General features: G+C 49.4%; 1 pseudogene; it reads right to left on the bottom strand.

The window, feature by feature from the left end:
• Nucleotides 1-23,741: 23,741 nt before the first annotated feature.
• Nucleotides 23,742-25,056, bottom strand: LOC120665501 (annotated as a pseudogene).
• Nucleotides 25,057-25,807: the final 751 nt, after the last annotated feature.

Below are 25,807 nucleotides of genomic sequence, written 5' to 3'. Positions count from 1 at the left end.
CCCGAGAAGAACAGAAAAGATGGAAGGATCGAGAGGATAATCCGCGAGAGAGTCCAAGCAAGCGAGGCCGACGACAGACCCGGCGAGGTGGCCGGGCACGGGCACATGCGGTGCCTGCCCGGCCGGGGCCCGGGGCCAAGCAGGCACTGCATGGGTAGGAACGAAGCAGAGGACGACGACCCAGAGTTCTTCGTCAAACAATGTTTGGTTAGTGGTGAAAAAGTTATCTCTTTGACCATTAATTAGTGGTATTAAATGAAGTTTACTTACAAAATAATTTCCACAATTATGATATTGTAGTATGTGCTGTAGCTAATAAGATATTTAACCGCATAACTAGAGGATAATTAGGGATGGTTACTGTAGCATCACTGTAACCAATCATAATAGAGCTTGACTTGTTAGATTCGTCTCGAAAAGTTACATACATCTCTAAGAATTTTTTGCAAATAGACTCTATTTAGTATTTTTCATGTGAATATTTATCTTTTTGTAAAAAATTGATGTGATGAATAACCAAACACAGCTTGTCATGCTGCCATTGCCAAATTGCCATGACCCATTCATCTCCGTCTCGCTTCCTGATCACGCGAGGCCGACGTTTCCGCGGGGCCGCGCGCCCGTACGCCGCCTCACCAAGGCCTGAGTTGGATGTGTAAAGTTTTTGAAATAATTTTTTTATATTTAAAGTATTAAATATAGACTAATTACAAAATTAATTACAAAACTCATCTGTAAACTAAAAGACGAATCTAATGAGCCTAATTAATTTATCATTAATGCATAGTTACTATAGAAATTACTGTAGAAATTTAGTGTCTAATTATGATCTAATTAGGCTCATTAGATTGGTCTTGTAATTTACAAGCAAATTGTATAATTAATTTTTTATTTTATTTAAATTTAATATTTCATGTATATAAAATTCTTATTCGATGTGATAGTTTTAGAATTTTGAAGTTTGCAACTACACAAGAAGGGGCAAGGCACTGCACGGGCTTGTTTGGTTCAGACCCTGACAAAGCTGCCTGGCCTAGGCAGCAATACCAGGCGTCCGATTTCGTCGGCATGGGGTCGGATGGTGCTGCCTGACCAGCGAGCTAGCAGCAACCAAACAAGCGTGCGTCCGGGATCTCTCGAGTGGAGCCGACATCGTGTCCAGTGTCCAGTCCACCTGCCATCTGGTTTGCAGGGGGCGCCGGAACATAAAGTATTTCGCTTTGTAATAAATTAAAGCAGTCTAAGCTTGATTAAAGTTATAGAGAAAAATATTAATAACTAACAAATTCAATAAATAAATTATAAAGATATATTTTATAACGAAACTAATTATTCATATTTGACATGGTTAAACTTTGAATCGTTTGACTTAGGACAAATCAAAATACTTTACATTTTAGGACCAAAGAGTAAATACATTGATCCACATAAACACACACACTCTCACATTCACCAAAGAGTAAATACAGGTTAAAGGGAGTATATATAGATTTATAGCACATAATTCATTGCTACTCTTTCGTGGCACACAACAGCTCTTTCGAAAAAAAACTCATCAAATAGTGATGGCATTGGCACTCTCCTTTAAAAATTTGGCACAAATTCACTATTAATTTATCACAAATGTTTCCCTCACACATTGCTATCTTTTCACCAAAAGCTCACAAGTATTCACCAATTGCAATTATTATTCACAAAACAAGAAAATTTCTCGGCCCTGGGCATTGGGCCGTGCGTGGTCCTAGCGCAGGGGCGTGGCGCTGAACGCCGTGCAAAGCTGCAGGCCGGTGGCGCTGGTGGTCTAGTGCCACCGCTCGTAGGCAGATGGCGCTGGTGGTCTAGTGTCGCCGCCCGCTGAGCGGAGAGCCGGAGCCACGGTGGGCCTGGCTGCGGTTCGCCGCTGTCCGCCCATCCCTCGTCGACAGGGATCCGCCGCCTGTTCTTGGCGAGTGGGCACATTGGCCGCTGGCCGGCTGCAACTCGGGAATTCAGGAGAGAGGAAGGGGCAGCGGCAGGCACCACACACCAGTCAAGTCAGGTGCCTGTGTGGGCCGTGTGGGCTTCGGATCAGCCGGCGGGGGGGGGGGGGGGGGGGGTGTAACACCCTAATTTAAATTTCAGCATTTAATAATAAATTTAATTGGTTTATTTAATTTTTTTAGGATTTAATTTGCTTAGTCTTGCATTTAATATAATTTTTGTTCCATAAGTAATTAAAATTTATCTTAGGGTTAAAAGGTTTGTTGCATTCATGCTGGAGCATCTCTTTTATTTGGTTGAGTGTTAGGGGTTGAATTCAAATTCAAGTTTGAATTCAAATAGATTGTTTGGTTTGAGTTAGATTGAAGTGGCTAATAGAAAAGAGATAGGCAAAACCCCAACCCTGAAAACCATCCCAAAGCAACCCTACCCAGCTCGAAACCCGGCCCAAATCCAATACCAAACAGGCCCAGCACTTCTCCCTCTCACCCTTTCCCTTGGGCCCGCTCCACAGCCCAACACCGCTCGTCCCGCGCTCGGCCCAAGCGCGTGGCCGCAAGCCAGCAGCGGCGCGCGCGTCCTTTTCCCAGCTGGGCCGCGTCCCGCTCGCGCTCTCTCTCCCGCGCCTGTTCCCGCTCGGGCCTTCCCTCATGCACAGGCCCACCGCCAGCAACTTACCGCGCGCGGCCCGCTCTCGCCTGCTCCCGCCCGCTCGCACTCAGCCGTCACCGACGAACCGGGCCCACCCTGTCAGCTCCTTCCTCCCCACCCGCACAACCACCGGCCCGATCCTTGCCGTGGTTCTCGTCGGCTTTCCAACGCGGGCGCGCACGCCTAGGTTAGCCGCCGCCCTATAAATAGGAACCCCCGTGCCTTCCCTCATCCTCCCATCCGCAGCCACCGCAAACCCTAGCCGCCGCCCTCGCTCTGCTCCGCCGCACCAGGGGATCTCTGCGCCGCTGCAGGTAACCTCCGCCGCCCTAATTCTTCGCCGCCGGCGACCCAGAGCCCCCCTTACCCCCGTATCCTTTGCTCAGGACCGCCAGGAATCGAACCCAAGGAAGCATCAGGCCGGAGCTCCAATCCAGCGACCTCGTCCGCGAGCTCCGCCCAGCTCCGCCGCCAATCCTCGCCGTCGGCACGCCTGCACTTCGACATCGACCGCCCCGAGCCCTCTGTAAGCACCAGCTCGCCCCCCTGGTCGTGTTGCGCTAGTTTGGTTTAGGCTGTAGCCCCTGGAGCCTTGGAAACACCACGCGCCGGCGAGCTTCACCGCGCCGACCCGCCGCCGCAGTCGCCCCCGACGCGCAACGCCTCTCCGTGCCCCGCTCCTGGCCCCAGTGAATTACGCGAGTCATGCTCGTTCCTTAGCACCAGACCGCAGCCCGTTTGGCTCCCTAGAGCGCCGGGACGGCCATCTCCGGCCATGCGCCGCCGCGGGAGCGTCGCCTCCGGCGACTCGCGCCGCCGCCCCGCGAGCCAATAGATCGGATCCGCCCGATTCGATTTGGACGGCCACGATTAGATCCCGCGCCGATCTGTTCCTAGCCCTCAGATCTAGATCCAGCGGCCAGAAACCGCGCATACCGCTTCGGCCTGTTATTTTTGCATAAGAGTCCCTGTCCTTTAGGGATATCAACCCGAAGTCCATCTCAGTTGAAAAAATAATTCCAGATCTGCCCTTCCTTTTACGTTTTAGACCCTGAGCTCTTTAGAATTAGAACCCGCAATCCACCCTTGACGTTTTTGCAAGTTAGACCCTGGAGTTAATGGTTAATTATGTCTAGGCCCTCGGTTTTAGCAGAAAAGTCCCTGGAACCCTGTTTTTATTACAAATAAGCCCCTAGAACTTGTTCTTGGCCTAGATTTTGCGTCTTAGCTCCGTTTTTAGTGTTCTTTATATCCACGCAATCGTTGTAACGCGTAGAATAGTTTTAGACCAGTTTAGTGTGCTGTTTTTATGTATTGATATACTGTTTCTTAGTTTTTGCTAGTGTTTGCTTGTATGCTTAGTATTGTGCATTGTTTTGGCCATGTGTTCGTGAGTAGACGTTGATCCATCTGAGGAGCCCCAGTACCAGTACCCGGAGCAGCCATCTTCCGAGCACTTTGAGCAGCAGCAGGAGCAGTACGAGGAAGGTAAGTATAACATGAACAACCTATCACTTTTAAATACATTTTTCATACTGCATCTTAATAATGTATGCCCTTAAGGATTTCCTAGCCACTTTATATCCTTTATATATATCCTTTGGGTTGCATTTTGGTTAGTTGTGCTAGGTGCCGTGCTATAACACATAATGGTCCTTTTTAATTAATTTAATTAATGGTTTATGCAACTTAATTCTGGGAGTGGCCCTCTGTGCTTCGTGCTTGGGTGGCTCACGTCTCGTTAAAATATGTTTTGTTAGAAACATGGTTTAGGGGGCCAGCACGGTGCTTAGTGATTGGTTGGCCACTCTCCATAAGGACCGGTTCATAGAGCGACAACCTGGGACAACAGCGCTACCACAAGACTGGAATGGGACGGTCTTGGCGTAATAATTAGGTCTTTTTGGTTTGGAGTAACTTACCTGCGGGGCAGGGGCGGTAAGCTTCTATGGCCCTCGTGCTGAGTGGCCTCGTCTGTGCTTCGTGTCTTGACGCCCACTAGACCTGCTCCATAGTCGCCGATCCACCCTCGCGGTTACTCCCTACCAACGAGATTCTTTGTAAAGGCCTCGTAGTGAGTTTGCTAGTCATCTCACCTAAGGAAGTGTGATGAACAACTAGCGTAGCTCACGACTTGTGGGTAAAGATGTGCAACCTCTGCAGAGTGTAAAACTGGTATACTAGCCGTGCTCACGGTTATGAGCGGCCCAGATCCTCCTTTTGATTAGTGGGGTGTTCTCCTTCCGACGAGGGAGGTGCCTCTCGGGGTTATCTTGGTATGGTTTTGGTATGGTTCTCAGTAGTTACATAATTAATTCTGATTAATTACTATGTAACTGGGTTAATGGTAATTCATCAACTCGTAGTAAATAGCTTTAATAAAATTTTGCCAAGATTAAAAGCTAATGCAGTTGAGTCAGCCAACCTTAGAGCCTCATAGTTTGTGTTATACTTGTTGAGTACAAGTTGTGTACTCACTCTTGCCTCTTCTCTACTTTTTCCTCTTGGTTACGCTACTCTGCTCAGTTCCTGCCGACACGAGGGAGTTCGTCCAGCGCTACCAGGACTACGAGGACTTCTAGGCGTTCGTCTCCCAGTCGACGTCCCTGTGGCGCCCTGCTCAGCTTCAGAGAGTTTTATCGTATTTGTACTTTGCTTCCGCTGTATCAGACATTTTGTCATTAATGTAATAAATAATATTCGTATTCGCTTTATTATATCTTTTTACGTGATATGTGCTATGATATACTGTTCATTCTGTTGTATATACGTGTGACTTGATCCTGGCACGTATATGATTGCTCGGTTTATGTCTTTTCGTAGAACGTGAAACTGCCGATCCGTCTTCCATCTTTTCGCTATTTAATCTCACCCCGAATCGGCTCTTCTTCACAGCAAAACTCCTTCTTCCTCCCAAAGCCAGTAGCGCAGAAACCCCAATCCTTCACCAGCCATGGCCATCTCTTCTTCCTCTGGCTCCAACTCCTTTGGAGATTCCTCTTCTTCCTCCTCCTCATCTCCTTCTTTTTCTTCTTCCCTTTCCGTCTCCTCCATTGATCCTATCTCAGAGAGCCGAGAGCCGACCCCCGAATGGGACCCAACAGCAGCCTATGAGGCGCTGGCTCCTCTGCACTGGGATGCAGAGGAGTTCGACTTCGGGGCCGCCTCCGAAGAGGACGAACCCACTACTGAGGGAGAGGAAGACCTCCAGTTCCTGTTCCAAGAGGAACTGGAGAGCAGCGAAGACGACGCCTTCTCCTGGGAAGGAGCCGACTCCTCCGAAGAGATCGGCTCCTCTTCCAGCGATGACACGACGGCAGGAGGAAACCCCCACCAATTCCTCAAAGCCCCCACGGAGGGGAGCGAAGAAGGAAGCAGCAGCGGCGGCGGACAAAGCAGCAGCAGCGGCGATGGCAGCGGCAATGGCAGCAGCGACGACGACAACGACGATGATGACGACGGCGGAGATGCACCATCGCAAAGCCCGAAGCGCCGTAGGTACTCAGATGTAACACCCGGTTTATAAAAGGACATAAACCGAGCAATCATATACATGCCAGGATCAAGTCACACGTATATACAACAGAATGAACAATGTATCACAACACATATCACGTAAAAAGATATAATAAAGCGAATACGAATGTTATTTATTACATTAATGACAAAATGTCTGATACAGAGTAAGCGGAAGCGTAGAAAACGAACACGATACTCCGTGACCGTCATAGTCCCCCTGAAGTGAAAAAGACAAATAGATATCAGAAGATTAACTCATGATTTAGAAGGATAGAACAAGGGGGTATAAGCTCAAAAGGAAACGCTTTATGATTATATCTGAGATTACCTGCTTCAGTGCAAGGAACTCCTTCTGCTTCATCTTCATAACGCCCGCGGGGACGTTGTGGCTGCGGAACCGCTCCCGGAACTGGAGCCAGGTGAGAGCCTCGCGGTCCTGAACTGGGTGGGACTCCCACCAGTCCAAAGCTGCCCCTCGCAGCTGTCCTGCTACGTACAAGACTCGCTCCCGATCATCACACTGGGCGATGTCCAGCTGGCGCTCCACTGCACGGAGCCAGTCGTCTGCCTGAAGTGGGTCAGATGTGTGAGAGAACGTCGGCGGGTGGCCCCTCAGAAACTCCGCATGCCTGTCGCGGGTTTGCGGAGGTGGAGGAGGCGGCGGCTGAGCGTGGATCTGCTGCAGTGCCTGAACAGTGTTGTTCAGGGTGGCCATCATCTACATCTGGAGCTGAAAGAACTGCTCCGGAGTCAAGGGTGGAGGCATCGGCATCCCGGTACCCTGGTTGTTCTGACCCTGCTGCTGGCCAGAATCGGAACCGGTGCTCCTGGTGTTCACCATCTGATTTGAACAAAAGATGTATGAGCAAAGATATTGCAGGAATAATTTAGGCGGATATGATATCTGTCTGCAAGGAAGACTTAGGCATGATAAAGTAGACATGATAGAGTGGATGGTTTTACCCCCTATGATCTAGCTCGTTTTATTAATTAATTAACTTTAACTTAAGACTGATTTTCTTTAAACAAATTTAACTACTAAACTATGCAATCATTCAAAAATCCAAATCAAACATGTAGCACAATAACAAGCATACAAATTTCACAACTTAGCCGAGTTTAACATACGACTCGACTAACACATCGCGTCGCAGAACGTGCTATCGTATTATTATAAAGGGGTCATCTAGCTTATACTCATGGTGGTCAGCTAACTGATTCAGGCCAAATCTACGAAAACTATTCTTTAGAGAGAGAAATCAAGGCAAGACGAGTAAAAGTCATAGAATTCAAGGGGTATAATAGTAAAATAGTTTCAGTAGACAAGGCTGAGAGAGAAGAAGACTTAAAACTCGACCAGTTCTATCTAGGCTTCGTCCTACAGTCGATATGGCTCTGATACCACTCTGTAACACCCGGTTTATAAAAGGACATAAACCGAGCAATCATATACGTGCCAGGATCAAGTCACACATATATACAACAGAATGAACAATGTATCACAGCACATATCACATAAAAAGATATAATAAAGCGAATACGAATGTTATTTATTATATTAATGACAAAATGTCTGATACAGAGTAAGCGGAAGTGTAAAAACATATACGAGAAGCTCTCGGAAGCAGGGCGCCACAGGGACGTCGACTGGGAGACGAACGCATAGAACTCCTCGTAGTCCTGGTAGCGCTGAGCGAACTCCCTCGCGTCGGCAGGAACTGAGCAGCAGTAGAGTATCCCCAAGAGGAAAAAGAGTAGAGTAGGCAAGAGTGAGTACACAACTTGTACTCAACAAGTATAACACAAACTATGAGGCTCTAGGTTGGCTGACTGACTGCATTAGCTTTTAAGTCTTGGCAAAATTTTATTAAAGCTATTTAGTACAAGTTGATGAATTACCATAAACCCAGTTACATAGTAATTAATCAAGATTAAACATGTTACTACTGAGAACCAAACCAAAACCACCAAGGTAACCCCGAGAGGCACCCCCCTCGTCGGAAGGAGATAACCCCACTAATCAAAAGGAGGATCTGGGGTGCTCATGACTGTGAGCACGGCTAGTATACCAGTTTTACACTCTGCAGAGGTTGCACATCTTTACCCACAAGTCGTGAGCTACGCTAGTTGTTCATCACACTTCCTTAGGTGAGATGACTAGCAAACTCACTACGAGGCCGTTACAAAGGACACGTTGGTAAGGTGTAACCGCTAAGGATTCAGGCAATGCAACGATGGTACCCACCTCGAGGGGTACGCAGACCAAGCCTCGTAGCCTGGGCACCATTGAAGCTCGACTCCCCTCTTGCCCCGTTGGTAAGTTACTCCCGAACCAAAATGACCTAATTAGTGAGCCAAGACCGTCCCATTCCAGTCTTGTGGTAGCGCTGTTGTCCCAGGTTGTCGCTCTATGAACCGGTCCTTATGGAGAGTGGCCAACCAGGCAGTAAGCACCGTGCTGGCCCCCTAAGCCATGTTTCTAACAAAACCAATTTTAACGAGAAGTGAGCCACTCAAGCCACACAGAGGGCCACTCTCAGAATTAAGTTGCATATACCATTAATCAAATTAATTAAAAAGGACCAAGTGTGTTATAGCGCGGCACCTAGCACAACTAACCAAAATGCAACCCAAGGTTATTATATAAAGGATAAAAGTAGCTAGGAAATCCTTATAGGCATACAGTATTAAAATGCAGTATGAAAGTGTATTTAAAAGTGATAGGTTGTTCATGTTATACTTGCCTTCCTCGTACTGCTCCTGCTGCTGCTCAAACTGGTCGGAAGACGGCTGCTCCAGGTACTGGTACTGGGGCTCCTCCGGTAGCTCAATGTCTACTCACGAACACATGGCCAAAAACAATGCACAACATAAATATACAAGCAAACACTAACAAAAGCGAAGAAATGGTACATCAATACATAAAAACAACACACTAAACTAGTCTAAAACTATTCTACGCGTTACAACGATCCCGTGCATATAAAGAACGCCTAAAACGGAGCTAAATCGCATAATCTAGGCTAAAAACAAGATCCAGGGACCTAGTTGTAAGAAAACTGGAGTTTCTGGCGGTTTTCTGCAAAAACCGAGGGCCTAAACATAATTAAACCATAACTCTGGGGTCTAACTCGCAAAAAGGCAAGGGATGGATGGCGGGTTCAAAATCTAATAATGTCAGGGGCTTAAACGTTAAAAACTAGGCCTGGTTGGAAAAAGTTTTGAGCAGGATAGGACGGCATGTTGAATATAGAAAAGTCGGGGGTCTCTTTATAAAAACTTCTAGTCGAAGGGGTATCTATGGATCTGATCCGTTGGATCACGATCCGGTGACTCAGGGCGAACCGGTACGCAGATCTAATCGCGGCCGTTCGCTCCCGATCGAGTGACTCAGATCACAGGGCACGGGTCCGGCGGCGCTGGGTCACCAGAGGTGGCTTCCCGTGGCGGCGTCGCGCTGGAGCACGCCGGACTTCGCGAAATTGACACTCCGAGAGTCGTTTCGACCGGGATTCGGGCCAGGCGTGATCTATACAGCATGCGTGATCCACCTGTGCGCTCAGGTTGGGGAAACGGAGCCCGGGATGGTGTGCGCGGCAGCAGGGGCGGCTTTGCACGGTGGCGCTCGCCGGTGTGTGGTGTTCCGGCCGCAGGGGGTATGCTATGGTCCTCAACTCCTAGCGCAAAAGCGGGAGGACGACGGTACGGTGCTCACCGAGGGCTTGAGTCGGCTGGAGCTGCAGTGCAGGGAGTTGACGGCGATGTCCCGCGGCGGCGCAGGGACGAAGCAGGTGGTCCGGGCGGTGCAGAGCTTTTCCGGGCGCCTGGATCCCTCGGGCCGACGCGTGGTACTCCTGCGAAGCCAGCGCTGGGGTCAGCATGACCCGAGAACCACCGGCGGCGAGCAATTGCTCGGAGCTCGGTGCTTACCGGAGTTTGGGGCTCGGCGCGATTCCGGCGATGCAGAAGGTTAGGACTGATGCTGAGGATTTGGAGAGCTTTGTGGGACTACAGCGGAGCTATTGTGGAGGTCGTGGAGGCTCGGGGTGCGGCGGATTGGCGGGTTCGTGGTGGCGCAGAGCTTCTGTGCGGCAATGGCGTGGCGGAGTGGGCACTGGAGTGCAGATGCGGCGGTGGATCGGCGTGGTAGGTGCGTAGGGATGGATGCGGTGCCAAATAAAGGGGAGGCCGGGGATTTTGGGCGTGCGTGCCCGTGGAGAGCGCGGCGGAGATCACGGCCGTGATCTGTGTACGCGGTGAAACCGGATCTCGGCGCGGCTCTGCGTGATTCCAGGCTTGGGGTGGAGCTTCTAGAAGGAGGGGTGCTTGGTGGCTGGCCAGTGGGTCCAGCGCGAGCGCGGGGTGGAGCGGGGCTACGGGCCAACGAGGGCACGGGCGGAGCAGAGCGGAGAGCATGGCGAAGTTTGTGGGCGGAGGAAGGGGAAGGTTCTGCCAGCGGGCCCGGCTGGTCAGAGAGACGGGGAGGGATGTGGGCAACGCGGGGCGAGCGCGCGTGCTGCGGAGGGCAGCTGACTTGCGGGCCCGGGCTGGAGCGAGCGACGCGGCCATGTTGCTGCGGAGGCAGCGGGTGAGCGGGCCGTGTGCGGAGAGGCGACCTGGGCCTTGTGCGGGTGGAAGCAAACTGGGCCACGGGGAGGTGGTCTGGGCTGCTGGTGCGGGCCGGGGAAAGGAATGGTGGGCCGGGGTGCTGGGCCGGCCGAGCTGGGTTGGGTTTCTGGGTTTCTTTCTCTTTTCTAATTCCTTTCCTCTATTCTTTTTTCCTATTTCAAACCAAACTAATACTATTTGAATTCAAATTTGAATTTGAATTCAAACCACACTCAATCAAATAAAACTATGCACCAGCATGAATGCAGAAACATACTTATCCTAGAAAAAATTTAATTCCTTGTGAAACAAAATTAGATTAAATGCGAGCCTAAACACAATAAACCTTAGAAATTTAAATAAAGCAAATTAAATTTATTATTAAATGCTGAAATTTAAATTAGGGTGTTACATCAGATACCTACGACTGGTAGATGTAGGTAGCGTCGTAGGGGTAGGATCACAAAGCCGAAGGATTAATTCCTTTGTAAAAATCGGCTTTCCTTGTAATGAACTTTACTTTAATGAAATCAAATTCCCTTTAATTTTGTGTATCTTCTTTTACTTCCCAAAAAGCCGATGGCAACGCATCAGGCTTCTATAAATATCCAAGAGCCGACGGAATTCAAACAAGAAGCAACCCGCAGAAGAATAGAGTAATACCTCCAGCCTGAACCGAACTTGACGAACTCTCGAATTCGATCGTAATTCGAAAACCAAGCTCTACAAATCCGAGTAAGAACTCTCCAAGCAGCCGGAATTCGAATCAGAACCCCCAGCAATCAAACTCTAAGACAACGGATCTGGCCCATGGCAGATTCTGCAGCTCAGACGACAAGCTCTGCAATCGATGATGCGGCAATCTGCGGCCTGAAGGTAATATTCGGCCTAATCCTTTAGTTTTCTTCAGCTTACCAAGCTTCTGAAACTGAAACTCTGAAACATGACACCATACGCATACATCTGAATTTCTGAACTTCAGGTGTCAGACATTCTTCTGCCGCATCCCTCCAATCCAAAATCTTTCTGTCTTGGCCCACAAACCCATGAAAACCCCATAGATTTGATCTCCTGTGAAGCAAATAGGATCCCTTTTGTGAGTCAAAACATCGATCTGAACCTCTGGGCCGACTGCTTAAGAGCCTGGCCTAATCCCCCTGAGAGTTGGATTACATGGTACAACAGAGTAGCAAAAGCTCACATGCCCTTATGGCAGGATTTGAACATAGCCGATGCACTTAGGAGATGAGGAGGAGGAAGAAGAGGAATCTCCAAAGGAGTTGGAGCCAGAGGAAGAAGAGATGGCCATGGCTGGTGAAGGATTGGGGTTTCTGCGCTACTGGCTTTGGGAGGAAGAAGGAGTTTTGCTGTGAAGAAGAGCCGATTCGGGGTGAGATTAAATAGCGAAAAGATGGAAGACGGATCGGCAGTTTCACGTTCTACGAGGAGCCAGTTGCAGAGACGTTGTGTCTTCCTTGGTGGTTACAATGTGTTTAATGAGCATTAACGGGAAGATGAAGCAACGGATTGGTTTTGGAACTATCATTGCCAAAACCAGGGGGCATGTGTTATCGCCATAAATTAACAGGATTAATTTATGGGCCGAAAACAAGATGGGCTTAAAGCAGAAGATTAAGAAGACTTGTAAATCGGCTCCTGCGTGAGCATTTGGGCCACATGGGCCATGTATCTTAGATTTAGTTCAAGATTAGAGATAGAGTCCAATCGGGACAAGATTAGCTTTGATTGTTTCCCAAGTCTTCGGACTATAAATATGTACCCTTTGTTATTCGTAAAGAGAGAGCGTCATCACGTCTCGCAAACAACAACTCTCGGTGCATCGCCACCCCTAATCCTAGGGTTTCATCCAAGTAAGCGCCATGCTGCCCTGATCGCTTCTCGCGATCAGGGCAGCGTTGTTCTTGCTTTTACCTTGGTATTACTCGTACTGAAGTATTTTTTATGGCGAGTAATACTAGTTATCCTGATGTTTGTAGTATGGTCTTTAGTAGATCTGTCGTGCTTTATTGTTTATCATCTACGAATATCACGTTGTTTCTGTGCAGTCACGTTTCAATCTTATGCTAGTTCTTGTCACATAGAATTAGTCGCACAGAGGCAACACCCTGCTTCTTTTAAGTTTAACAGATCTGATCTGTTATGGTTTGCTCTTATCTTAAGAGTTTGCGTAATATCTGCTAGGTTAGGCCTTGCAAACGGATTGGACGATCCGGTGGCGTAGTAGATACTTTATCTTAGCCTTGATAGGGATTGTTCCGGGAATCGGCTCTTGCTAGTTCTTAGGCCTCTGTTTTGGGTTCTGGTTTAGTTATTTGTTACGTTCATTAGGCCCAGTCAAGTGTCGGATGTTCCGATCTAGCGGTGAAGCTTTTACCATCGTGGATTAGATTAACTAGATTTAATTGAAGCAGCTTTTCAGTTATTCACTTATTTAATCATATATGGATACAATCAGATCCAATCTGACACCGGAACTCGTTCGGCTCTTTAAAGCCGATGCAAGAGTCGTCCCGGGGAGCCGACCACGGCTCGGACTTATATCTACACGTGTCTTTGTACGCAGGAATCTGTTTGGAGCACGTTCGCACCCTCCTGATCGGGTATAGGTCAGGTGGCACGCCCGGCTTTCCACACATTCTCCGGGCGCGTGATGGAATTGCGGGCCGTCGACGAGGGAGTAGTGCCTGCCAGCGCCCCAGCCACCTCCCAGCTCTTCGTGTTGCCCGTCGCTGCTCGCCGGTGGGTTTCGACCGACAACACATTCTGGCACGCCCAGTGGGACTCTTCTCGCCAACAACGTCCACTGCAATAATGACTGGAGCTCAAGATCAAGAACCCGCTCCCAAGCCCGTCACGTATGAAGAGCTCACTCCTGAACACAAGAAGAAGTATGATGAGATCAAAGCTCTGCTGGAAGCCGATCTCATCGGCTCTTTTGAGAGGACCCGCAACCATGGCATCAGGTGGAAGGGGTTCTCGCCTGAAGGCACTCTTGACAACGTGGATTTGTCTGTACCATCAGAGGAGCGCACCAGGGCCCTGCGTCAGGAGATGAACTACATGGTGGCCCATTCGCTTCATCGGCACTCTCAGAGCCTGATGAACGAGTTTGAGCGCATGGCGCACCGCGTCATCCAGGAGATAATTAAGAATCAGTACTCTCCATCGGGACCAACCCTGGGGAGTCACACAGAGGAAGCTGCACTACATTCTAGGCCACAATTGCCATTCTCATTTGCGGCCCCCAAGACCACAGAATTCGCCGATCTATGTCGTCCACAAGATCGGCGGTGATCCTGGAGAAGGCCAATTCCTCACCGAACCACCCAAGGAGATCCTGCACGGCTACACGTGCACCTACATCCCTGACAGCGTCAATCCAACACGCTCGGTGCAGATGGTAAACCCAGGAGCTTCTGGAGCAGACGCAGAGAAACAAGCATGGCTGGCAAAGTACGCTACTGGGCCGAGTGCTGAGCCATCAGCCCCAGGAGTTCTTAGTGTGGAGCAGGTCAGTGCAATACTGAGAGACCAGTTCGGCATCCTGCCCAAGAGGAAAGCGATCGGCTATTCCAAGCCGTATCCAAGTGACTATGACTTGATCCCATTGCCACCCAAGTATCGGCTCCCTGAGTTCACCAAATTCAACGGGTCAGAAGGAGCCAGCTCTATAGAGCACGTGAGCCGATACTTAATGCAGCTTGGGATGATCTCAGTGTCGGATCCGTTGAGGGTCCGGTTCTTCGGCCAATCTCTTACAGGCCCAGCTTTTGGATGGTACATGTCGTTGGCTCCGGATTCGATTCGAACTTGGAGGCAGCTTTAAGATCAATTCCATACGCAGTACCACTCGGAGGCTGCTGAAGCTGGAATTGCTGACCTCGCCCAAGTCAGGCAGATGCGAGGAGAGACTGTGTCAGAATACATACAGCGCATCAGGGAGGTCAAGAACTGATGCTACTCATCGCGCATCACAGAGAAGGAGGCAGTCGATTTGGCTGTTCTGGGACTCGCTAAGCCGATCAAGGATCTGGCTTTTCAGTTGGAGTTCACGTCTCTGGCACACCTGGTGCAGAAGCTTACGGCATATGACCATTATCATCCTGAGCTGTACCAAGATAAGTTCAAGTGCCATGTAAACATGGCCCAGGCGGATGAATCTGATGACTCTGGCGAGGAGCAGGAAGTCGCCGTAGCAGAGTGGACTCGGGAGGCAAACCCCGTCCCATGCAAATGGATCAAGCAGCAGGGGCTTGTGAAGGGCTTCGACTTCGACGTAACCAAAGCAGAGCAGGTATTTGATCTGCTCCTCAAAGAAAAACAGCTGAAGCTCCCTGAGAATCACAAGCTACCGACAGCACAAGAGCTGCAGGGGAGGCTGTACTGCAAATGGCACCACTCGTTCACCCATGCCACGGGTGAATGCAAGGCTATTGAGCAAGGCCGATTAATCCTGGCTCAACACACAATGAAGGTTGACACAAAGCCCTTCCCGCAAGCTAATGTCGTGGAGCTGTCAGACTTCGGATCCGAGGGCCAGGATTTGGATTTCCAGATCAACATGGTGGGACCCATGCGCCGCCATGACAATCAGAGGAGAAAGGCCGCTTCTGGCAAACGGCCGCGGGATGAACACAAGCCAGAACAACGACATGTGACTAAAGAGCAAGTGCGTCACATCCACAACCAGCTTCCAGCTTCTAATCGGCTTCTAGAAAAGTACCAGTACCAGTACAAGTTGCGCCGCCGGTACGAATCAGAAGAGGATGAGTATGAGCACCGCACAGGAAGGACTTTAGGGAGACGCCAGGCTACACGCGACCACTGGCATTGCCCGTTCTTCAGGTACTGTTGGAATTCCAGCATGAGCCGATTGCCTACTATAGATGATTGCTTGGAGTGCAGGCCTCGAGGACGCCAGCAGGACGAGACATCGGTGTTCCGACGCTTAGGGCCCAGAACGCATCAAGATGACCATGTGAGGCGCCCATCCAGGGGTGATTCCGAGCCAGAAGAAGAAGATAGGTACCATCACCCACGGTGGTGTCTTGATGGGCTTAATCGCTCGCAGAAGCGCAGAGTGCAGCACTTGCGCAATCTAGAAGAAGCGGAAGCAAAGTATCTCGACATGCTGAGGAAGGCACGTCCAGATCTCGCGGAGCAAGTCAGGCGACCGCGAAGGGAGGAAAGGCGCCCTCCAAGAAAAGAGTGGCGCCCCAAGCAGACAAAAGCCGATGAGAAGCCATCGGCTGACGTGAACATGGTGTTCGTGCTCCCATCGGAGTTTCGGGCACCCCAACCGGAAGAATTGGCCATCGCGCAGCTGGATCTCGGCCCACGGCCAACCATCTTCGAGAAGCCCAAGGAGAAAAGCTACAAGCACCTGAAAGGATTGTATCTCAAGGGCTTCATTGACGGCAAGCCTGTAAACAGGATGTTGGTCGACACTGGCGCCGCAGTCAACCTGATGCCATACTCTGTGCTGCGCCGATTGGGTCGTTCTTCTGCTGACCTGATCAAGACCAACGTGATGCTCAATGACTTCAACAGACAACCATCAGAGGCAATGGGGGTTCTTAATGTGGAGCTGACAGTTGGCCGCAAGACGATCTCGACTTCTTTCTTCATCGTCAATAGCAAGAGTACATACACGGTACTGCTTGGGAGGGATTGGATCCACGCCAACTGTTGTATCCCTTCCACAATGCATCAGTATCTCGTCCAATGGGATGGCGATGAAGTGGAGGTAGTCCGTGCAGATGACTCCAGCGAGGTCTCGCTCGCAGACATGAATGCCTGGGATGCGGATGGGCAAGAGCCGATCTCAGGGATCGCCCTAGAAGATTGTGATCGGATCGAAGCGACAAAAAACGGACTGAGGCTGGTCTTATCCACTGGCCTCACAGAGTAGACGCGTCCTGGCATGCTGCGGGATGTAATAGAGATAGAGAGGCCGGTCCCAGCGACCGGCCCTAAAAAATAGAAAAATCCTGTTTGTGATCGGAATTGCTACATCATGTGCACACAATGGCCTGCTCTGGCAGTTGGCCACTCATCGACTATGTGGTGTCGAATAATGATAGAAGTATAGAAGCGGCCAGCCCGTGCGGTTGGCCATATAATTTTTCTTGTCATCTCCCTGTGTTTGCCGCTGATCTTGTGGATAACAAAGACTCGCCTGCGTTCGCAGCTGGTTTTTCAGACGACGGCAAGCTAGGATACGGGTTCATGTCAGCTGACGATTTGGAAGAAGTTGACATCGGTCCTGGGGATAAGCCACGGCCGACATTTATCAGCAAAAAGTTGGATCCGGCCTTGCGAGAGGAGATGATTGCACTGCTGAAAGAGTACCGGGATTGCTTCGCATGGGACTACACTGAGATGCCCGGACTGGATAGAAGCATCGTCGAGCATCGGCTCCCACTTAAGAAAGGGTTTCGGCCGTTTCAGCAATGAGCACGTCAGATGAAGGCCGAAGTCCTAGAAGAAGTCAAGAAAGAGGTGGAGAAGATGCTGGATGCTGGGTTCATCAGGCCGTGCCGGTATGCAGAATGGATCTCTAGCGTGGTACCGGTACAAAAGAAGGATGGCCGATGGCACGTCTGCGTCGATTTTAGAGATCTCAACAGAGCCACGCCAAAGGACGAATACCCGATGCCTGTTGCAGAGACATTGATCAACGCAGCTGCTGGCCACAAAATGATGAGTTTTATGGACGGTAATGCCGGCTACAACCAGATCTTCATGGCCCCGGAAGACGTGAACAAGATCGCGTTCAGAGTACCAGGCGCGGTCGGCTTGTTCGAATATTTGGTTATGACCTTTGGACTGAAAAATGCCGGTGCAACGTACCAACATGCCATGAATTACATTTTTCATGATCTCATCGGCAAACTGGTAGAGATCTATATTGATGATGTTGTGGTCAAGTCCAAATCAGCTGGGGGGCATCTAGAAGATCTGCGTCAAGTTTTGGAGCGGACTCGAAGGTTTGGGCTCAAAATGAACCCAAAGAAGTGCGCTTTCGGCGTATCGGCCGGTCAATTTTTGGGATTCCTGGTGCATGAACGGGGAATTGAGATCGGCCTAAAGAGTCAAGAAGCTGTGAAGACGATGAAGCCACCTACTACAAAGAAAGAGTTGCAGAAGCTCATCGGTAAAATTAACTTTGTCAGATGATTTATTTCCAATCTGTCTGGACGCATTGAACCGTTCATGGGTTTAGTGAAGATCAAATCCGATGATGAGTTTCACTGGGGGGCAGAACAGCAGCAAGCTTTTGATGAAATCAAAGAATATTTGTCAAAGCCTCCAGTGTTGGTTCCTCCTCAGCAAGATAGGCCGTTTTACGTGTACCTATCCGTGGGTGACACTTCTATCGCTTCAGTATTGGTTCAGAAGCACGACGGCCAAGAGAGGGTGGGTTTCTACCTCAGCAGACGCATGTTAGATGCCGAGACCAGGTATCCTGAAATCGAGAAGCTTTGCCTTTACTTATACTTTACATGTATGAAGCTTCGTCATATTTTGCTCTCGGCGGAAACAATTGTTATATGCAAATCAGATGTCATAAAGCACATGCTGTCGGCTCCTGTCCTGAAAGGCCGACTTGGAAAATGGATGTTTGCATTGTCAGAGTTCGATATCCGATACCAGCCTGCAAAAGCAGTCAAAGGACAAGCACTGGCGGATCTTGTTGCAGACAGGATCAGCACTGATATTGCTGCGCTATTCATTCGTGCTTGGGCTATGTTCTTTGACGGATCGGCTTGTGATGATGGGTGTGGTGTGGGAATTCTGTTGGTGTCGCCTCGTGGGATGACTTACTCCTTTTCCATCAGAATGACTGCCCCATGCACCAATAATTTGGTGGAGTATGAAGCCGTTCACAAAGGGATGGAACTACTCCTCGAAGCCGGAGCAGAAGTGGTGGAAATTTTTGGAGATTCGAAGTTGGTGATTTCTCAGCTCACGGAGGAATATAGATGTGAGAGCGAGACTCTTTTCCCGATTTGGGTGCAGTGCCGTGAGTTGATGTCACGATTCAGGTACATCAATTTCCACTGGATACGCAGGACTCTGAATAATGAAGCCAATGATTTGGCATAGATGGCTTCCGGGTACAGGGAGACAGCCGATGGAGTCGATGTGGAGGTTTAGTTTCTAGAACCCGGAGACTGGAGAGCCGATATCTTCAATTACTTGAAGGATTCGGCGCGGGGGGCACCCAGAAGGATAAGACTCAAGGCCATGAAGTATGTTCTGATAGGGGATGACATGTTCTACAGGACCTTGGAAGGACTACTGCTTAAATGTCTGGGACCTTCAGAGTCAAATCGACTTTTGCATGAGGTTCATGAAGGAGCCTGCGGTACTCACCAATCGGCTCATAAGATGAAGTGGCTGATTAGGCGATCGGGTTATTACTGGCCCACTATGCTTGAAGATTGTTTCAAATATTACAAGGAATGTCAAGCGTGTCAGAGATTTGGCAAAATTCAGATAGTGCCAGCATCAGTAATGAATCATATCATCAAACCGTGGCCATTCAGAGGTTGGGCCATGGACATGATTGGTCAGATCAACCCGTCATCTAGCAAAGGTCACCAATGGGTCTTAGCTGCTACGGATTATTTCACAAAATGGGTAGAGGCAGTGCCCATGAGGTCAGTAGCGTCGAGAGATGTGATCAGCTTTGTCAAAGAGCACATCATTCACAGATTTGGGATCCCTCAGACCATTACGACCGATGGAGGATCGGTCTTTATATCAGAGGAATTCAGAAAGTTTGCCGATGACATGGGGATTAAGCTGATTAGATCATCTCCATATTATGCCCAAGCTAATGGACAGGCTGAAGCATCCAACCAGAGCCTCATCAAGCTCATAAAGAGAAAGATAGATGAATATCCTAGGCGCTGGCATGAGGTGTTGTCAGAAGCTTTGTGGGCATATCGTATTTCATGTCACGGGTCCACCAAGACATAGCCGTACCATCTAGTCTACGGCCAGGATGCTGTGCTACCATGGGAGATGACGTCCGGATCAAGGTGTGTTGAATTTCAGAATGATTTATCTGCTGAACAGTATGCAGCCTTGATGAATGACAACGTGGAGGACCTGACAGAGCTAAGACTTTGGTCGTTGGAGAAGATCAAGGAAAATAAGGCTAAAGTTGCCCGTGTGTACAACAAGAAGGTCAAGCCAAAGAATTTTCAGGTTGGAGACTTGGTTTGGGAGGCAGTATTGCCATTAGGAACTAAAGATAAAAAGTATGGCAAGTGGTCTCCAACTTGGCATGGGCCGTACAAGGTTGATCAGGTTTTGCCTGGGAATGCGTACATGCTCGAGGAATTGGACGGTGTCAAGTTTCCTGTTGCTGTCAATGGTCAGCACCTCAAGAAGTACTTCCCGAGCATGTGGGAGAGTGAGTGACAAAAGCCGATGAGATCCATCTGGCTACAGTGTAATAGGCCAACACGTTGAGTTGGCCGCAAAAAAAAATCATGATAGGCCAACACGTTGAGTTGGCCAGAGAAAAAAAAATCATGACAGGCCAACACGTTGACTTGGCCAGTAAAAAAAAGAAAAGAAAAGAGATAGGCCAACACGTTGAGTTGGCCGGTAAAAAAAATAAAATAAAAAAAATCGTAGAAATACATATGGGAAGTGAACAGCCGATGTGTAACCATCGACTTAAGATGTTTTTAAAACAGTTGCAAGTTTCAGGTTTTACAGGCAATATTAATTGTCTCTTGAGCCTATCTACTGGTTCAGGAATTCTTCTATGGCATGGATGACTTCAGTACGGACGGCGTCTGCTCGTGCTACAATCGCTTCGTCATCCTTGTCATCGCCTGTAACTATCTGCCGACTCAAGGTGCTGATCTCTGCGAACTCTGCTTGTATCTGCTCGGCTATTTTCTGGGTTTCTCGTTTGGAGTTTGCAATGGAAGCTTCCTCGGCCTGGATAAGTTCTTTGGTGGTGTGGACTTTTTCTTCAAGTTCCACCAGTTCTTTCTTCAGGAGGTCGAGTCGGTTCATGTTGGCAGACACGTCAGCTTTGATATCTAGAGTTGCTTTCTTCTGGTTGAGGGCCTTACACTTTTGGGTAATGTCAGCTTTCAGAGAAGCTTGAGAGCGACGTGCTTCCATCCTTTGTTGTGCTTTACTCACTTCTATCCGAAAGAATGGAAGGTTGCTGGCTGGCCAGAGCTTGATTTGCAATGGCTCCGGGAGTTGGGATTCTATTTGCTCGAAGATGTTCTTTATCTTGCTGGAATCATCAACTAGAGCGGTGATCGAAGCAGATAGAAGATCCTTGATGATTTGAAGCTGATGTGCCAAGTTAGCCGATTGCTGCAGAGAAGATGTTTCTGCTCCAGGGATAGTCAGACCCGTTGATGCCGGGTCAAAGGAAAGTAAACCTGAAATGTCAAAATTCTATGGACATATCTGGAGTTAGAGCAAGATGCATTCATGGAGCTATCAGCTGGTTCAGAATTGGTTTTGTAATGTTACCTGTTCTGAAGAATTGTTGGGCAGTTCAGGAGCAATCGTCCTGTTAGAGCTTGTGTTGACATCAAGAACATCGACTGTATCGGCTTGTTCCTCGTTTGCCTCCATCAGTGCATTACGAGTTGCAGTCATCTCATGTTGTATTGGGCTTTCTGCATTGGAGATGTCTTCGGCTACGTCCTGGAAATAGAAGTACAGTCAACCAGAGTACATGTGTATGCAATAAAGAAGAAGTTTTAGAAAGATGAGTTACCTGGTTGGTGTTGGACTCTGATGGACTCGGAGAAGTTGGTACTGGTTTCTTGATCACTCGCTTCGTGATCATCTTCCTTTTCTTGGTCAGGACTCGGGGGGCAACGCTTGCAGAAGTTTGTCTTCGCTTGGAAGCCGACTGAAGTAAGTCTGGCTGAACAGTCATTATCACTTTCTTCATTGGTGGTGACCCTTTGCAGAAGAGTACATCAGGAGCAGTTGGAATAAAGTGAAATGGCTCCCCTGTGCTGGTCGTAGTTTCTGGACCATCTTGTTGCTGCTAACAAGGAGAGCAGGATTAGCCAGGAGAAAGGAATGGAGGATTTGGAAGGAAAAAAAAGTGCATAAATTCAGTACCTCTTCCTCGGGGATTACGTATTCAGGATCGATTTGCTGCAGTTGAGGACCTAGAGCTTTCCAGAATACATGTGTTTTCCACAGTCTCCACCATGTACTAAAGCCGATTGATGAGGAGGTGAAGGACAGATCGGCTGGTATTGGAATGTGGAAGTCATCGAACATATTATAGCATCTTGAGCTGGTGAGACCATCGGACAGATCGGCTCTGCTCTCCACCAAGTGGTGAATATGGAAGTGGGGAGGGACCTGTCCTAGGCCAAATTGCCGAGCTGTTATAACTGGCTGGTAAGATTTATAGCCTGGCTTGATAATTCTATTAGAGGTGCTGATGCCAACAGGAAGAAAGCCAGGTCGAATCATCAAATAATACAGATGCCGAGTGCTGTCGTCATCGGCAAAGTTATCTAATCTGAAGGCAGTTGAGTTTTCAAAGTATTCAAATTCAGTATATCATGTTGTACAAAATATTTTTGCTAAAAATAATGGGTATTCAGTTGAATACCCTTGAATTGAGGTGGGCCCGCCCCTGTTTACTACTATAATAACCACATCCAAAAAGAATGATCTAGCTGCCGACAAGCACGTCGATCTATATAACTATAAAAATAATCAGCCGAATTGCATGCACCCGTGCAGCCATACTGATCGCAACAGTTGCACCTTTGCTGACAGGTTCCACCACCGTATAAGATACTTAACCAGCTCGTACTCTATGGTCAATAATGGCTACTTCCCTCCATAACTTTTCGAGGATTACAGCACCAGCAAGTTAATTTAAAATTCATATAAAAAAATGCCATCGAGATTCGAGATAAACAACCGCAAGCGGTTAACAAGATATACGATATCAATCAAGTGAAGAAGATCCATCAATTCGATCATATCACAAACTAGACGTCCACAAGGCACAAAAATTACAGTTCCGCGAGTCCCTGCGTACTACCAAAATTTTAATTCACAGTCAGATACAGTTTCAAAATCCAAACTAACATGTCTTTACCTATTTCTAAACAAAGAACTATTTTCTTGCCCACCGTCGACTCTAGCCTGTCTTGAGCAGTGGCGGATCCAAGAATAATTGAAGGAGTTGGCTACTTTTTTTCTCAAAAATGGGGGGGGGGGGGGGGGGGGGGGTGCTCCATTGTTCCTTGGGGGCTGGAGTCCCCTAGATCCGGTGCCGGATCTGCCCTATTGGTGAGCTTCGGAGCTCCATGTTGGTGGTTGGTCCATGAATAACAAAAAGATCGAAGTGAAATCGGAAACCGGACTATGTTGAGCTAAGGATCCAATGTGAAACCATCTAGATTTAACGATTGGCGAGTAAAATCAGAAAAGATTGAAATCCTCCACCGCCACGTACTAGGAGTGGGTCAGGTGGTCTAGCCCAGCAATATTCATCTCTTGGTTTTTCTGTTGTTAGCAGCATCTTTGAACTTATTCTACTAAAGTATTTTCTTATGTACAATAATTAATATTTGAATTGAGAAGATGTAAAGTGAGGAATTATAATTTTATAAGATCAGATTCACTTATTCATAAAGATATTTAAAAAATTGCTTTATTGGATCGCCATAACTTGAAATCCTAGATTCGCCACTGGGGTGACGTTTAGCCTCAGTGCAAAGAAAATGCAGCCGAACACCATCATGTCTAGCCTCTTACGTTTTTAGATCAACCACACCAGTTATCTGGTAGCAAGAGTTTATAAGTACGCCTCAGTTATCCACACTTGCATGATGCGCGGCCGATGCCAATATTACGGGGGGCACCCACACACGATCACCAAAAAGCCTAAAAAAGCAGCGATTTAGGCTGCAAAACGACACGATACCTATCTTCTTCCTCGATCTCGCTCCTTTGATTACTTGAGTACTTGGCCAATAATGCCCCACTGCAACTAATACAAGACTACCCAAATCATTCACCTCCCAATGGTACGGTATGGCAAAACAATTAGCAAGCGACAATCCTACGCATGTTCGTCACAGTTTATTCATATTTATCTCACAAAATAATTCCACATCATTATTCGGTATGCTCCAACACAGGGCCGGGGGACCCGCACCACCACAGCTGCCATCGCCGTCTCCCAAAGAATCTGCCACCAGTGCTCGAAACCCACGTACCGCGACGCGGGAAAGCAACCAAGCTAGCGCGTCCCATCGACCAAGTGGTTGATCCGATCGATCACGTACGTACACTACTTCACCCGCCGCCGCGCGCCGTCCTCTCCACGGCCCGCCACAGGCGCCTCGTCTCCACGGCGGCGTCCTGCGCGGGCAGCTCGGCGCGGCAGCACGGGCAGGTGTTGCGCCGGGCCAGCCACCGCAGAGCGCAGCGCAAGTGGAACCGGTGACCGCACGGCCGCAGCGCGCACACGCCGCGGCGCACGGGGGGCATGGCCTCCCGGCAGATGGCGCACGGCGCGCCGTCCCCGGCCGCGGGGGGCAGCGCCAGCACGGCCGCGTGCGAGGCGGCCCCGCTCCCCCCGCCGTCCTTCGCCGCCGCCGACGGCGCGGCGACGTCCACGAAGCGGCGGCACTTGGCGGCCGCGTCGACGTAGGGGGCGAGCGCGGCCCAGGGCGTGGGGCCGAGGCCGGAGACGGAGAGCGCGGAGGCGACCACGCCGTCCACGATCACCGCGCGCCAGTCGACGGGGGAAGGGGAGGAGGAGGCGGCGGCCGCCGGGGAGTAGGAGTCGCACATGGCGAGGAGGAGCAGCGCGGCGTCGAGGTCGGGCTGCGGGAGGAGGAGGTGGTTCCGGCGGTAGTCGTCGCCGCCCGCGGGGCAGAGCGCCGGGAGGAGCAGGAGGAGGGAGCGGAGGAGGACGCGGCCCAGCAGCGCGGCCTTGCCGGGCAGCGGCATGGAGCGGAGCCTCGCGAGCGCGCGGGCGAAGTGCGGCGGGGAGAGGAGCAGGAACGCGAGGCGGCACCGCAGCCGGCGCGCGTCGGCGGCGAGCGCGCGGACCAGAGGGTGGAGCCGCGCGGCTGGAACGTTGAGGAGCGCGGCCATCAGGGTCTCCGACAACGACGGGGCCAGCGGCGGATGGCCATGACCGTGGCTGGCCTCCATCGGGATCGGGGGAGGTCAGTAGTGGAGTGGAGTGAAGTGGTGGGAAGGGCACACGCTTTTCGCTATTTATGCTGGGGTTTTGGTAGGCAATGGATCGGAGTGCGTCTCGGAACTTGTGTAAAGCGAAGCAAGCTGGCTAGTTCAAGTGCAGGGAGCTCGGACCTGTTTGGTTTGGGGCGTAAAAAATTTCGCAATTTTTTTTTGACCCTTACCACTAATTTAGAATATTAAATAAAGTCTAATTACAAAACCACCTCCACAACTCTCTGTGTAAATCTCATGACGAATTTAATGAGGTCTTTGACTGCGTAATTAGAGAATGGTTACTGTAGCAAATAATCAATTAATTACCGTCATTAGATTCGTCTCGAAAAGTTACACCCATCCCTAAAAAGGTTTTGCAAATAGACTTCATTTAGTACTCCATGCATGCGAGATTCTCTTCTCGGAAAACGTGCGCGAAAAATTCACTGTAGAAACCAAACACCGCCTGCAAGTTCTTTACGGACTGGATCCCGAGGCCGATGGGCTGCGATTGTACAGCTATGGGCTGTGAATCAAGGTTGATGGATCGCGGCACCGCGCAACGCGGACGGGTGTGAGCATCCTCTCTCTTTTGCTTTTGCGGGCCGCTTCATGCGGAATGAATCGTGGTAATTTGCGGGTCTGTGGCGCGGGTCAGTCCAGCGGGCTTGGGTCATTCCCTTTCTACATAGAAATTTTATCATATCAGCAAATTTAATGCTCATGACACTACTATAACATTTCTATGGAGACTGATTTGACGATAAAACCCGCCCCGCTTGCAACTCTAGGTGCCAGAGCG

This window comes from Panicum virgatum, chromosome 3N, assembly GCF_016808335.1.
Source record: "Panicum virgatum strain AP13 chromosome 3N, P.virgatum_v5, whole genome shotgun sequence".
In the NCBI taxonomy this organism is placed as follows: Eukaryota; Viridiplantae; Streptophyta; class Magnoliopsida; order Poales; family Poaceae; genus Panicum; species Panicum virgatum.
Note: the sequence above shows the minus strand (reverse complement) of the source record. Positions and strands in the feature narration are given on the sequence as shown.